Source organism: Lathyrus oleraceus, chromosome 7, assembly GCF_024323335.1.
Source record: "Lathyrus oleraceus cultivar Zhongwan6 chromosome 7, CAAS_Psat_ZW6_1.0, whole genome shotgun sequence".
In the NCBI taxonomy this organism is placed as follows: Eukaryota; Viridiplantae; Streptophyta; class Magnoliopsida; order Fabales; family Fabaceae; genus Lathyrus; species Lathyrus oleraceus.
In genome coordinates this window covers 250,294,456-250,307,888 of record NC_066585.1, presented here as the reverse complement: position 1 = coordinate 250,307,888, position 13,433 = coordinate 250,294,456, and the positions used below count along the sequence as shown (strand labels likewise).

Here is a 13,433-nt window from a genome sequence, read left to right as displayed (position 1 = left end):
TGCTTGCTTGGCAGACCATATATTCACGAGGCAGGCGCCATGACATCCACCCTACACCAAAAGTTAAAGTTCGTCAAGAACAGGAAGTTGGTGGTAGTAGGGGGAGAGAAGGCTCTCTTGGTAAGCCATTTGTCTTCCTTTTCTTATATAGATGTTGAGGATGAGGTTGGGACTCTGTTCCAAGCCTTATCTATTGCTGAGCTTTTAAGAAAAGGATCTTCTTCATTTGCATCCTACAATGATGCGAAGTTGGCCATTGAGCATGGCACAACTACTGGTTTAGGATAAATGATTAAGCTGGAAGACAATAAATCCCGGGCTGGCATAGGGTACTCTTCAGGCACTTTCAATGAGCGTGGCTTGTTTCAGAGTGGTGGTTTCATTCACACGGTCGAAGACCAAGAGGAAGCTGCCATAAAGGAAGATGATGCAGAGGAAGATTCTGGAAACTTTGTCATCCCTAGAGGAGTCTGCAATAATTGGGTCGCTGTTGATGTTCCAACAGTTGTCCAGAAGTCCACGTAATGTGTTCACTTTTGTTTACAAAAACCCTTCTCCCATGCCAAAGGGAGAAGTGATGACACTGTTGGCACATTAATACAATGATATTCATTCAATAATTACATGTTAAATGTTTGTTTTTCCAAATTATTTTCACTTTTTGCTTTTTGCGTGAAATTGGCGATCACCGTAAAACCCTAAAAAGAGAATAAAATCAATATTTTCATCTGCATAATGATTTGCCTTGTTTGAATTCTGAAATCTCTCTTATATCCAAAATCGTTATGTAGGTTGATCAAACTCATTGAACATAATGATCCAACACCATCTCCCAACTTTGAGTTTCGTGTATTTGAGGTCGAAGAAGATGATGTTGAAGTGATTCCTGATGAGATTACCCGTCTACTTGAGCACGAAGAGAAGATCATTCAGCCACATCTTGAGAATCTGGAAATAGTCAACTTGGGGTCTGAAGATCGTGAAGTGAAGATCAGGGCACTCCTGGAAGAGTCTGTGAAGAAGGGGTTGACTGAATTGCTACGAGAATACGTCGACGTCTTTGCCTGGTCGTATGAAGACATGCCTTGTCTAGATACTGATATCGTGCAACATTTCCTGCCTTTGAAGCCTGAGTGTGTTCCTGTGAAGCAGAAGCTCAGAAGAACTCATCTTGATATGGAAGTGAAGATTAAAGAAGAAGTTCATAAGCAAATTGATGTGGGGTTTCTGGTGACTTCTACATATCCTCAATGGGTGGCTAATATTGTGCTTGTGCCAATGAAAGATGGAAAAGTCCGAATGTGTGTGGACTATAGAGACTTGAATAAAGTTAGTCCGAAAGATGATTTTCCTCTACCACACATTGATATCTTGGTAGATAATACAGCTAAATTCAATACTTTCTCATTTATGGACGGATTTTCCGGATATAATCATATCAAAATGGCACCCGAGGATATGGAGAAGACAACATTCATCACACCTTGGGGAACATTCTGTTATCGAGTGATGCCCTTCGGTTTGAAGAACGCCGGAGCCACGTATCAGCGTGCTATGACTACCTTGTTTCATGATATGATGCACAAGGAGATCGAGGTGTATGTTGGTGATATGATTGCGAAGTCGAGAACGGATGTTGAACATGTAGAGCACTTGTTGAAGCTTTTTCACCGTTTGAGGAAGTACAAACTCCGTTTGAATCCGAACAAGTGTATATTTGGAGTCCGTTCCGGCAAGTTATTGGGCTTTATCGTTAGTGAAAGAGGTATTGAAGTTGATCCCGCCAAGGTCAAAGCAATACAAGAGATGCCTGCGCCCAAAACTGAGAAGCAAGTCCGAGGTTTTCTTGGCCGCTTGAATTATATTTCCAGATTTATATCCCACATGACTGCCACATGTGCGCCAATATTCAAGCTCCTCCGGAAAGATCAGCGTCATGATTGGACCAAGGATTTCCAAAAAGCCTTTGAGAGTATCAAAGAGTATCTGTCTGAGCCTCCGATTTTGTCTCCGCCTGTGGAAGGGAGACCCTTGATTATGTACTTGACCGATCTTGAGGACTCTATGGGTTGTGTATTGGGTCAGCAAGATGAATCAGGGAAGAAAGGGTATGCTATATACTATCTGAGTAAGAAGTTCACTGATTGTGAGTCTCGATACTCAATGCTTGAGAAGACATGTTGTGCTTTGGCTTGGGCTGCTAAGCGCTTACACCAGTATATGTTGAATCATACGACTTGGTTGATATCCAAAATAGATCCAATTAAGTATATCTTTGAGAAATCTGCTTTAACTGGGAGGATTGCCCGTTGGCAGATGTTGTTGTCTGAGTATGACATTGAGTATCGAACTCAGAAAGCTATTAAAGGTAGTATCTTGGCTGACCACTTGGCACATCAACCAATTGAGGATTATCAGCCTGTTTAGTACGACTTCCCCGATGAGGAGATTCTGTATTTGAAGATGAAAGATTGCGATGAGCCTACGCTCGATGAAGGGCCAGAGCCTGATTCCTGATGGGGTATGGTATTCGATGGCGCTGTTAATCAATATGGAAATGGTATTGGGGCAGTGATTATTACTCCTCAGGGCACACATTTTCCTTTTACAGCAAGGCTAACTTTCAAATGCACGAATAATATGGCGGAGTATGAGGCCTGTATTATGGGTTTGGAAGAGTGTCTTGATCTTAGGATCAATCATCTTGATGTTTATGGTGATTCGGCACTTGTTGTCAATCAGATTAAGGGTGAATGGGAGACGAATCAGCCTTGCCTCATCCCATACAGAGATTATGCGAGGAGGATTTCAACGTTCTTTACTGAGGTTGACTTCCATCATATTCCTCGAGATGAGAATCAGATGGCAGATGCTCTTGCTACGCTTGCTTCAATGATTGTGGTGAAATATTGGAATGAAGTTCCCAATATCACTGTGATGCGCTTGGATAGACCAGCTCATGTATTTGCAGTTGAAGAAGTCAAAGATGATAAGCCATGGTATTATGATATCAAGTGCTTTCTCCAAAGTCAGATTTACCCTCCTGGGGCGATGTGCTATCTCAACGACGATGTGCTTTATAAGAGGAATTTTGTCATGGTTTTGCTCAGATGTGTGGATAGTCACGAAGCAAACCAGTTGATGACTGAAGTCCATGAGGGTTCATTTGTTACCCATTCCAATGGACATGCCATGGCAAAGAAGATGTTGAGAGCAGGCTATAATTGGCTGACAATGGAGTCTGACTGCTGCAAATATGTGAAGAAATGCCACAAGTGTCAGATTTATGCGTATAAGGTTCATATTCCCCCGACACTTCTGAATGTTATTTCATCACCATGGCCTTTCTCCATGTGGGAATTGACATGATTGGCATGATAGAGCCAAAGGCGTCGAATGATCACCGTTTTATCCTCGTAGTAATTGATTACTTCACCAAGTTGCTCGAAGCGGCATCATATGCGAATGTGACCAGGCAGGTGGTTGTGAAGTTTATCAAGAATCAACTCATATGTCGTTATGGTGTGCCCGACAAGATCATTATTGATAATGGATCTAACTTGAACAACAAGATGATGAAGGAGTTGTGTAGCGAGTTCAAGATTGCACATAATAATTCTTCTCCCTATAGACCCAAGATGAATGGGGCTGTTGAAGCTGCTAACAAAAACATCTAGAAGATTATCCAGAAGATGGTTGTTACGTACAAAGATTGGCATGAGATGCTGCCATTTGCTTTGCACGACTATCGTACATCTATCCGCACTTCAACGGGGGCAACCCCTTTCTCCCTTGTATATGGCATGGAGGTTGTGCTCCCCGTGGAGGTCGAGATCCCATCAATGAGAGTTTTGATGGAAGTCAAGTTGACTGAGGCTGAATGGGTTCAGAGTCGTTATGACCAGTTGAATTTAATTGAAGAGAAGAGATTAACTGCCATGTGCCATGGTCAGTTGTATCAGCAAAGGATGAAGAAAGCCTTTGATAAGAAGATCAAGCCTCGTATGATCCGAGAAGGTGACCTCGTGCTCAAGAAAGTTTTATCTTTCGCACCCGATCCAAGGGCAAGTGGACTCCAAACTATGAAGGTCCATATGTTGTCAAAAGAGCCTTTTCAGGCGATGCTTTTATACTTACAACTATGGATGGGGAGGATTTCACTCATCCTGTGAATTCAGATGCAGTCAAGAAATACTTCGCCTAAAATAAATAAAAACAGAATAGCTCGCTAAGTTGAAAACCCGAAAGGGTGGCTTAGGCAAAAATGAGCGTCTCGGTGGATTGAAAACCCGAAAGGGCAGTCCAAGAAAAAGTTAGAGACATGAAAAAAATTGAATATATATATCCCGCTAGATTGAGTACCTCACTTTGGGGCAATCTAGGAAAAAATTAGGGATTTGGCAAGTAACTGCATCCTGACAAGACTTTGTTCTACAAGCTGTCGTCTGTCAAAGATTCTCGCTCAGTCATCGTCAACTGAAGCTTGAAATACGTTGGATTTGGAGTTGGTGGAGAAATGGTCATTATGTTCAATGTAGCCCTTTTTTCTAAAATATATCACCAATTACAAATTTGTAAAGATCCATGGAGTCTTGCCATTTGCACACTACCATCATATAAAATAAATTTGAGCCTTTATCCAATTCTTGGAACTCTTATTTGTTTTTGTTTAACAAATGTTTGCATGTTTTAATTGATAAATATCATTGTTTAAAACAAATAAAGTTTTATAAACTGTTTTTAAACAAAGTGAACATTCACAATGACTAAAAGGATAATTGGAATGCCTTCAGTGCTCTCCCAAGGATAGTACGATCTCCAAAAGGGTAAGTGATGACACTGACATTCACTGTATTTTCGACTCCGATTTCGCATGCATTTTAGTTGTTTTATTATCATTTTGTTATGTTATTACTAGGTTTCTCTTTGTTTTCAGGTTTTTACTTTAATCGGAGCCCCGATCGAGAAAAGGAGTGAAAATGAGCTAAAAACCCTAAAACTCAGCATTTTGTACTTGTGGCTTCCACTGTGGCTGGCGCCATAGACCCTGCCATGACGTGTCCTAGCTCAACTTCCCTCAACTACCACGTTCCCCACTACTTCCACTAAGGCGCCACATATTGGCCTTGTGTCGGGTGCTATGGGCCTGTGGTGGGCGCCACAAGAGGAAAAGTTTTCCCTCCCAATTTCAAACTGAAGGGCATCCTTGTCATTTCCATCATTTTACTTTCCTATAAATAGAGACTCGAATTCATTTGTTTAATCATCCAAACTTAGAGCAGAGGCAAACTTAGAGCAAACTTTGTTTCACTTAGGCATATATTCAGTATTTTAAAGTGGTAATCGCTTCACATCGAGGTGTTACCACAATTGTGTAATCAAGTCTGTAATCAAATCTGTAATCGAGTTTGAGCACTTTGGAAGGAAGTTAATCCTGCCGCCATCTTCATTTCCGCTTTGCATTTTAGTCAACCCTCCGATTGGAGCAGGTTTTTATTGCTTACCTTTATCTATTTTATTTTCCCGCACTCACTTTACTTTATTTATTTCCCACACTCGTTGTAATTTATTTATTTCTCACACTCGATTTACTTTATTTATTTCTCGCACTCGCTTTACTTTATTTATTTCTCGCACTCGCTTTACTTTGTTTATTTCCCGTACTCGCACTACTTTTATTTATCTCTCGCACTCGCACTACTTTTATTTACTTTCCGCACTCGCACTACTTTTATTTACTTTCCGCACTCGCACTACTTTTATTTAAATTAAATGCACCTTTACTTTACCATGTCTAACTAAAAATATATGGTTAGAATGTATGGATCATAATTGAACAAATAATCCGTACAATTGTTCGTAGAAACACTTAAGGGCTATTTTGACTTTCAACTTAAGTTTTCCCGCACTTAATTTCCATTGGGTAAGATCGAAAGTCGTCCAACATCTTTTTAAACTTAATTGTTTTTAACTATTTCAAAAACAGCGAAAACGCTTTGTTTAGTTCATTAGGAGTTTTTAACTTAAGAAGAAGAGAGATTTTAAAACTATTTCCGGACGCGTTTATATGTTTAGAGTCTAGTTCGTGAGAACCTCTTTTGGTTAAGAAATCCAGGTTAAAATACTTTTCAACTTAGTCAAGATACTATATTTCTTAAAAATAGGTTTACTACTCTAATGCAATGCGCACCTTTTTATAAGTGACAATAAGAGGGTTTGATTAGGGAGTATAACTCGGTTTTGAATACGCGAAAGCGACAATTCCCGTTAAATTGGTTCTTTTCAAATTAGGAAACACTGCCCATAAGTAGTTCTATTAGCAAGTACTTGGATTGTTAATTGATTATGTGAATTACATTCGAGCCTGTCTTTATTAATTGAAATTTATTCAACACTTTACTTGTCATTGCACACTCTAAAAACCCCTATTTTAATTACCTTAGATAAACACCATAACAATAGATAACGATAGATTGACACTTGGTCTTTGTGGATTCGACAATCTTTTATATTACTCTGATGCGTTCGTATACTTGTGAAAAGCACGCATCAAGTTTTTGGCGCCGTTGTCGGGGACCAATTTCGTCAAATTTCATACCCTGTTGTTATATTGTCTAGACTTAGGTTATTACCCGCTGGTCAATGCGAAGAACTCGCAGCACCGGAAGTTTAGTATACCCTCTTGCGGAACCTGAACGTTACGCTCGCGCACGTTTATTCTTTCATAGAATTAGGAGAGCTATGGCCGAAGATCAAAACCAAAGACCTCTTAAGGATTTCGCTCAACCATCCAACGAAGAACCTTGTTCTAGTATAGTAAACCCAACCATACCAGCTAATAATTTCGAACTTAAACCCTCTCTGTTGCAACTAGTGCAATAGAGACAATTCGCAGGTATCGCTACTGAGAACCCAAACCAACATTTAAAAATATTTCTCCAATTAGTAGACACTTTTAAAACCAATGGAGCTTCTCCTTAGGCAATCCGTTTAAGATTATTCCCTTTTTCCCTCAGAGATAAAGCCCTATCATGGTTAGATTCCCTTCCACCTAATTCCATTACGACTTGGGATAACCTTAGAAGAGTATTCCTTGCTAGATACTTTCCCTCAAGTAAGACCGCCGTTCTTCGAAACCATATAACTAGATTTACCCATAACCAAGGAGAATCGTTGTTCGAAGCTTGGGAGAGATATAAATAGCTATTAAGAGCATGCCTACATCATGGTTTACAAAATTGGTTAATCATTCAGACCTTCTATAATGGACTTCATTATAACACTAAGATGACCATCGATGCTGCCACAGACGGTGCTCTGATGAACAAACCTTATCCTGAAGCTAGTGCCCTCATCGAAGATATGGCTCAAAACCATCAATCATGGGGAGTCGAACGAGCGACAGTTGAGAAGAAGGAAGCCCAAGGAGGAGTGCATGAACTAAGCTCTATAGACATGATGCAATCTAGAATGGACGCATTAGCCCTCAAAGTCGAGCAAATGTGCATAAACTCGAATACGGTAGCCGCAGTTTCGTTGGATTGTGAGATATGTGGAACCAAAGGACACCAATCTGCAGAATGCAATCTATTAAACGAAACCCACTCTGAGCAAGTGAACTACACCCAAGGGAACCCATACTCGAATACCTATAACCCTGGATGGAGGATCACCCGAACTTCTCCTATGAAATCAATAACCCAATCCAAAATAATGCACCTCCGAGACAAACTGGTTACCAAGCCCCAAGATCAAATCAACCTATGCAACCTATTCCACCAAAGCCGAGCCTTGAGAAAATTATGGAAAACTTTATCACCGCTCAAACCCAACAAAATAAAGAGTTCATAAACCAAAAAATTCACGTTAATGAAGTGATTACCCAGTTAGGAACCAAGGTTGACCAAATAGTTACTCATACAAAGATGCTTGAAACCCAGATCTCTCAGGTAGCTTTAAATCAAGCCCCCCAAACCACACCTGGAGGACAGTTCCCTGGACAACCTCAACAGAATCTGAGAGGGCGAGCCAATGCCATTACCCTACAAAGTGGGAACGCTTATGATAAGCCACCAAACCCAAGATTGAGTGAACCCGAAACATGTAAGGAATATACCGAACCCCCGAACGAAGTAAAGGAACCAGAGGAATCTGAAAAACAGGAAGGTCAAGAAAAAGGAGAAAAACCTAAAGATAAAACTTACGTACCACCCCCGCCATATAAACCACTTATACCATATCCGCAAAGACTCAAACAAACCCAGATCAATAACCAATATCAAAAATTTATTAAAGTTATAGAAAAACTTCATGTAGAAATCCCTTTCACAGAAGCCATCACCCAAATACCTTCTTATGCCAAGTTTCTCAAAGACATCCTTACCAACAAACGTAGACTTGACGATCCAAAGCCCTTGGAATGCAATTCTATTTCCGAGAATAAATTAGCAAAGAAAGATAAAGATCCTGGAAATTTTTCCATTCCTTGTCTTTTGGGTAATCATATCATCGAAAAAGCTTTTCTAGACTTCGGAGCTAGTGTGAGCTTAATGCCTTTAGCAGTTTGCGAGAGGTTAAACTTAGGAGAATTACAACCCACTAAGATGTCACTTCAGTTAGCCGATAGATTTGTTAAGTATCCGATATGCATTTTAGAAGATGTCCCTGTTAGGATAGGACAGTTATTTATCCCTACTGATTTTGTTATCATGGACATCAAAGAGGACAATGATATACCAATCCTTCTAGGTAGACAATTCTTATCAACTACAGGAGCCATAATAGATGTCAAGAGAGGAAAGTTGACCTTTGAGATAGGTGACGAGAAAATAGAATTTATACTTTCAAAATTTCTTATGGCACATGTGATGGGAGACGCATGTTATGCCTTAGATATCATTGATGAGTGCGTTAGGGAATTAGAACAAGAAGAAATCATAAAAACAATTAAGTTGCCATCGACTCTCATGTTGGAAGATGATGACTTTAAGAAACCCTACATCGATGATAACCTTTACAAATGTTTATCCCTTACCCCAGATCCTATGCCATGCCCTAAGAAACCAACCTCAGAACTTAAGGAACTGCCTAAGAATCTGAGATATGAGTTCCTCGATGAAGAGATGAATCGTCCAGTTATAGTCAGTGCTACCTTTAGCCAAGAGGAAATGAACCAACTTTTAGACGTTTTACGAAGATATCACTCAGCCTTAGGATATAATATCTCTGACCTGAAAGGTATAAGTCCATCCGTATGCATGCATCGGATTTCGCTCGAAGAAGATTCAAAACCCTCCAAAGAACAACAGAGAAGAATAAACCCTATAATGAGTGATGTTGTTAAAAAAGAAGTTCTTAAGTTACTTGAGGCAGGTATAATCTACCAGATCTCGGATAGTAAGTGGGTGAGCCCTGTGCGTGTAGTACCTAAAAAGGGAGGCATCACAGTCGTGCAAAACGATAAAGGCGAACATGAAGCAAAACGGTTAGAAGGAGGATGGTGGATGTGTATAGATTATAGAAAATTAAATAAAGCAACCAGGAAGGATCATTTCCCTTTACCATTTTATAGACCAGATGTTGGAGCATCTAGCCAGACACTCTTACTGCTGCTATCTAGATGGATACTCTGGATTCTTCCAAATACCTATCCACCCCGAAGATCAAGAAAAAACTACCTTTACATGCCCTTATGGAACTTTTTCCTACAGACGAATGCCATTCGGCATCTGTAACGCCCCAGCTACTTTCCAACGTTGCATGATGTCAATCTTTTCAGATTACCTAGATGGTATCATGGAAGTGTTTATGGATGATTTCTCGGTTTGCGGATTTGATTTCCAAAATTATCTTTCTAACCTTGAGAAAATCCTGGAGAGATGCGTGGAGGTGAACCTCGTGCTAAACTGGGAAAAGTGTCATTTCATGAAGACCGAAGGAATTGTTTTAGGATATATAGTTTCCGAAAAAGGTATAGAGGTAGATAGAGCTAAAATAGAAGTTATAGAAAACCTAAAATCACCCAAAACTATCAGAGAAGTCCGAAGTTTTCTTGGACACACTGGATTCTATCGGAGTTTTATTAAGGACTTCTCCAAAATAACTAAACCTTTAACTAGACTTTTAATGAAAGATGTTGAATTCATTTTCGATGGAAAATGTAATGAAGCATTTAATCTTTTAAAACAAGCGTTAATATTTGCACCTATTATGAAACCCCCTGATTGGTCAGAACCTTTTGAGATAATGTGCGACGCTAGTGATTATGCCGTTGGTGCCGTTCTAGGACAAAGGAAAGATAACAAATTACATGCCATTTATTGTGCCAATAGAACCCTAGACGCTGCCCAACTTAACTATGCCACAACTGAAAAAAATTACTCGCTGTAGTTTTCGCTATAGACAAATTTAGATCCTATCCAGTAGGAGCAAAAATTATAGTTTACACCGATCATGCTGCCATTCGTTACCTATTAAGTAAAAAAGATGCCAAGCCCAAGTTACTCAGATGGATTCTATTACTACAAGAATTCGATTTAGATATAAGAGATAAAAAATACACTGAAAATGTAGTAGCTGATTACCTTTCTTGGCTAGAACACCTAAAACCAGATTTAGTACCTATAAATGATGATTTCGCCTATGATAAACTGATAGCTAGACTAGAAACCATTGAAGATGATAACCTAGGCCCTCATGAGCACTTCATAAAATCCTTAGCAGGAAGTAACGTACCATGGTATGCAGACTTTGTCAATTACCTAGCTGCTGATATCGTACCCCCTGATCTTGACTACCACCGCAAGAAGAAGTTCTTCCACGATGTGAGAAGCTTCTATTGGGACGAACCGCTCCTTTTCAAAAGGGGTAAAGATGGCATTTTTCACCATTGCGTTCCAGAAGAGGAGGTAAATAGTATAATAGAGCATTGTCATTCCGCACCCTATGATGGACATGCGAGCACCTCTAAGACATACGCCAAGATTCTTCAAGTTGGCCTATTCTGGCCTACCATGTGGCGTGATGTTTATGCTTGCATTGTCAAATGTGATAGATGCCAACGCACTGGAAACATTTCAAGGCATGACGAAATGCCTCTAAGAAACATTCAGGAAGTAGAACTCTTCGACGTATGGGGTATAGATTTCATGGGACCTTTCCCACCATCCTTAGGAAACAGGTATATCTTAGTAGCTGTAGACTACGTATCTAAGTGGATTGAAGCCATAGCTGCACCCACAAACGATACTAGGGTTATGATTAAACTGTTTAAAAACTATATATTCCCTAGATTTGGAACACCACGTTTAGTCATAAGCGATGGAGGGTCACACTTCATATCAAGAATATTTGATAAACTTTTAAGAAAATATGGAGTTAGGCATAGAGTAGCAACACTATACCATCCACTGACTAGTGCCCAAGTAGAAGTATCCAATAGAGAGTTAAAAAAAATCCTAGAAAAAACTGTTTCTATCTCTAGGAGAGACTAGTCTCAGAAGCTTCAAGAAGCATTTTGGGCCTACCGAACTGCTTTTAAAACCCCTATAGGAACAACTCCCTACCAACTAGTTTATGGAAAATCCTGTCACTTACCTTTCAAGTTAGAGCATAAGGCCTATTGGGCCATTAAAACTTTGAATTTAGACTACCTGACCGCTGGTGCGAAGTGTATCCTTCACATTCAAAAACTAGAAGAACTTAGGCAATCTGCCTACGAGAATGAAAAAATATACAAAGAGAGAACAAAAGCCTGGCACGACAAAAGAATAGTAAAGAAAAACTTCAATATAGGTGACCCTGTTCTCCTTTTTAACTCTAGGTTACGACTCTTCCCTGGGAAGCTACGCTCAAGATGGACTGGCCCTTTCGAAGTATCCAAGATTCAGAGATCCGGAGCCATAGAAATCAAGAACAAAACCTGTAGTCCATTCATTGTATATAGACAAAGACTGAAGCTCTACGAAGGAGGATACTGTAGCAGTGTATTCGTCACTTTATGATTTATTGATTAAACCAAAAGCAAAGCATACAAAGAATCGAGTCACCACCGCACTTTTATTTATCCAAAAGGAATGGATAAAAAGCGAACAAAAGCCTAAGAAGTTTTACACATAGAAAACTAATGAAAAGATCAGAGATCTGGGTAAGGGGTTAATTACGAAATGGGAAGGTGTTAGGCACCCAAAACGTCCTAGGTACTCCTAGGGAGCCCTTTTCACAACTTGTTGTATGAAATGTTATTTGTTTATGAAATATTTATTGTGCAAACATGGATTGAAGGGATGAGAAAAGAATATACAAGTTATTATTTTTGTGTTTGAACGGATGAACCCGTTGCCTACGTACCTTTCCCTGGAAGGTAAGGATCAAAACGCCGTAGTTCGGCTAAAGGATTTCCAAAATATGAGTGGATTCATTTTAAAACAAAAGCCCTAAGGTCTTTCGTTATCCACGGGAGAAAACTCAACCTTATACAAACAACAAGTCCACCATGTGAGAATAGCTTCAACTTGCTAGTGAGGGGTTAACCCTATAATAAGCAAGGAAGTCTTACAATTCAATCACTAAGGACAAAAGGTGAGATTAATATCAACCAACTAGGATAAATCAAACCTATGGCTAATGTATGAAAACTTATCAAGAATGGACAAAGCCACAAAACAATTGAATGAGTGAAATTAACCAATTAGGATTATTCACAAAAGTGGTCAAGATATGATTAGAATTCAATTCAAAAGAAGTATTATGAAAATGAAGTTTGAAAAATTAGAGGCTTAAGGCCTAGGTTTCTAATTTGAAAACAAATGAAAATGTTTGCACAATTGTTTTCCTGTTTTGGATTAACATGCAAATGGAGGTTTATAGAAACAAAAGGTGGGAGGGTTAAGGGATGTAAAACTTCTTAGATGTTCACCTCTTGAGATCATATGTAGATGATTCAAGTGATTCCTTTGGAAAAGGAAACAAGCAAATAACATATGCACAAAGTAAATGGATATCGGATGCCAATCAATGGACTTATTCTAATCTCACAAAACAAAATGGATACCGGATGCCAATCAATGGACTTACACCAATCTCCTAAAACAAAGAGAAACATGGATACCAGATGCCAATCAATGGACTTATACTAGTCTCCTAAAACAAAAATGGATACCAGATGCCAATCAATGGACTTACACTAGTCTCACAAAACCAAGAAACAAGGATACCAGATGCCAATCAATGGACTTACACCAGTCTCCAAGGAATGATCATAAGAAACAAATGCCAATAGCTGGACTTACAATTGACTCCTCACAAGAAACAAATAGCAAATGCATTAAGCAAGAGGAAACAAGTTGCCAATAAATGGTCTTACACTCGACTCCAAGGAAAGGAATGCCAATGAATGGTCTTAGTTCCAAATCCCACCAGATCATAGGAAACAA

The 13,433-nt window shown here is 39.4% G+C and overlaps 1 non-coding gene across 1 annotated transcript; it reads right to left on the bottom strand.

The window, feature by feature from the left end:
• Nucleotides 1-7,125: 7,125 nt before the first annotated feature.
• Nucleotides 7,126-7,232, bottom strand: LOC127109430 (small nucleolar RNA R71). Its single transcript, XR_007796721.1, has one exon. It is a non-coding gene; the product is annotated as a small nucleolar RNA R71 (small nucleolar RNA).
• Between the last annotated feature and the right edge of the window lie 6,201 nt (nucleotides 7,233-13,433).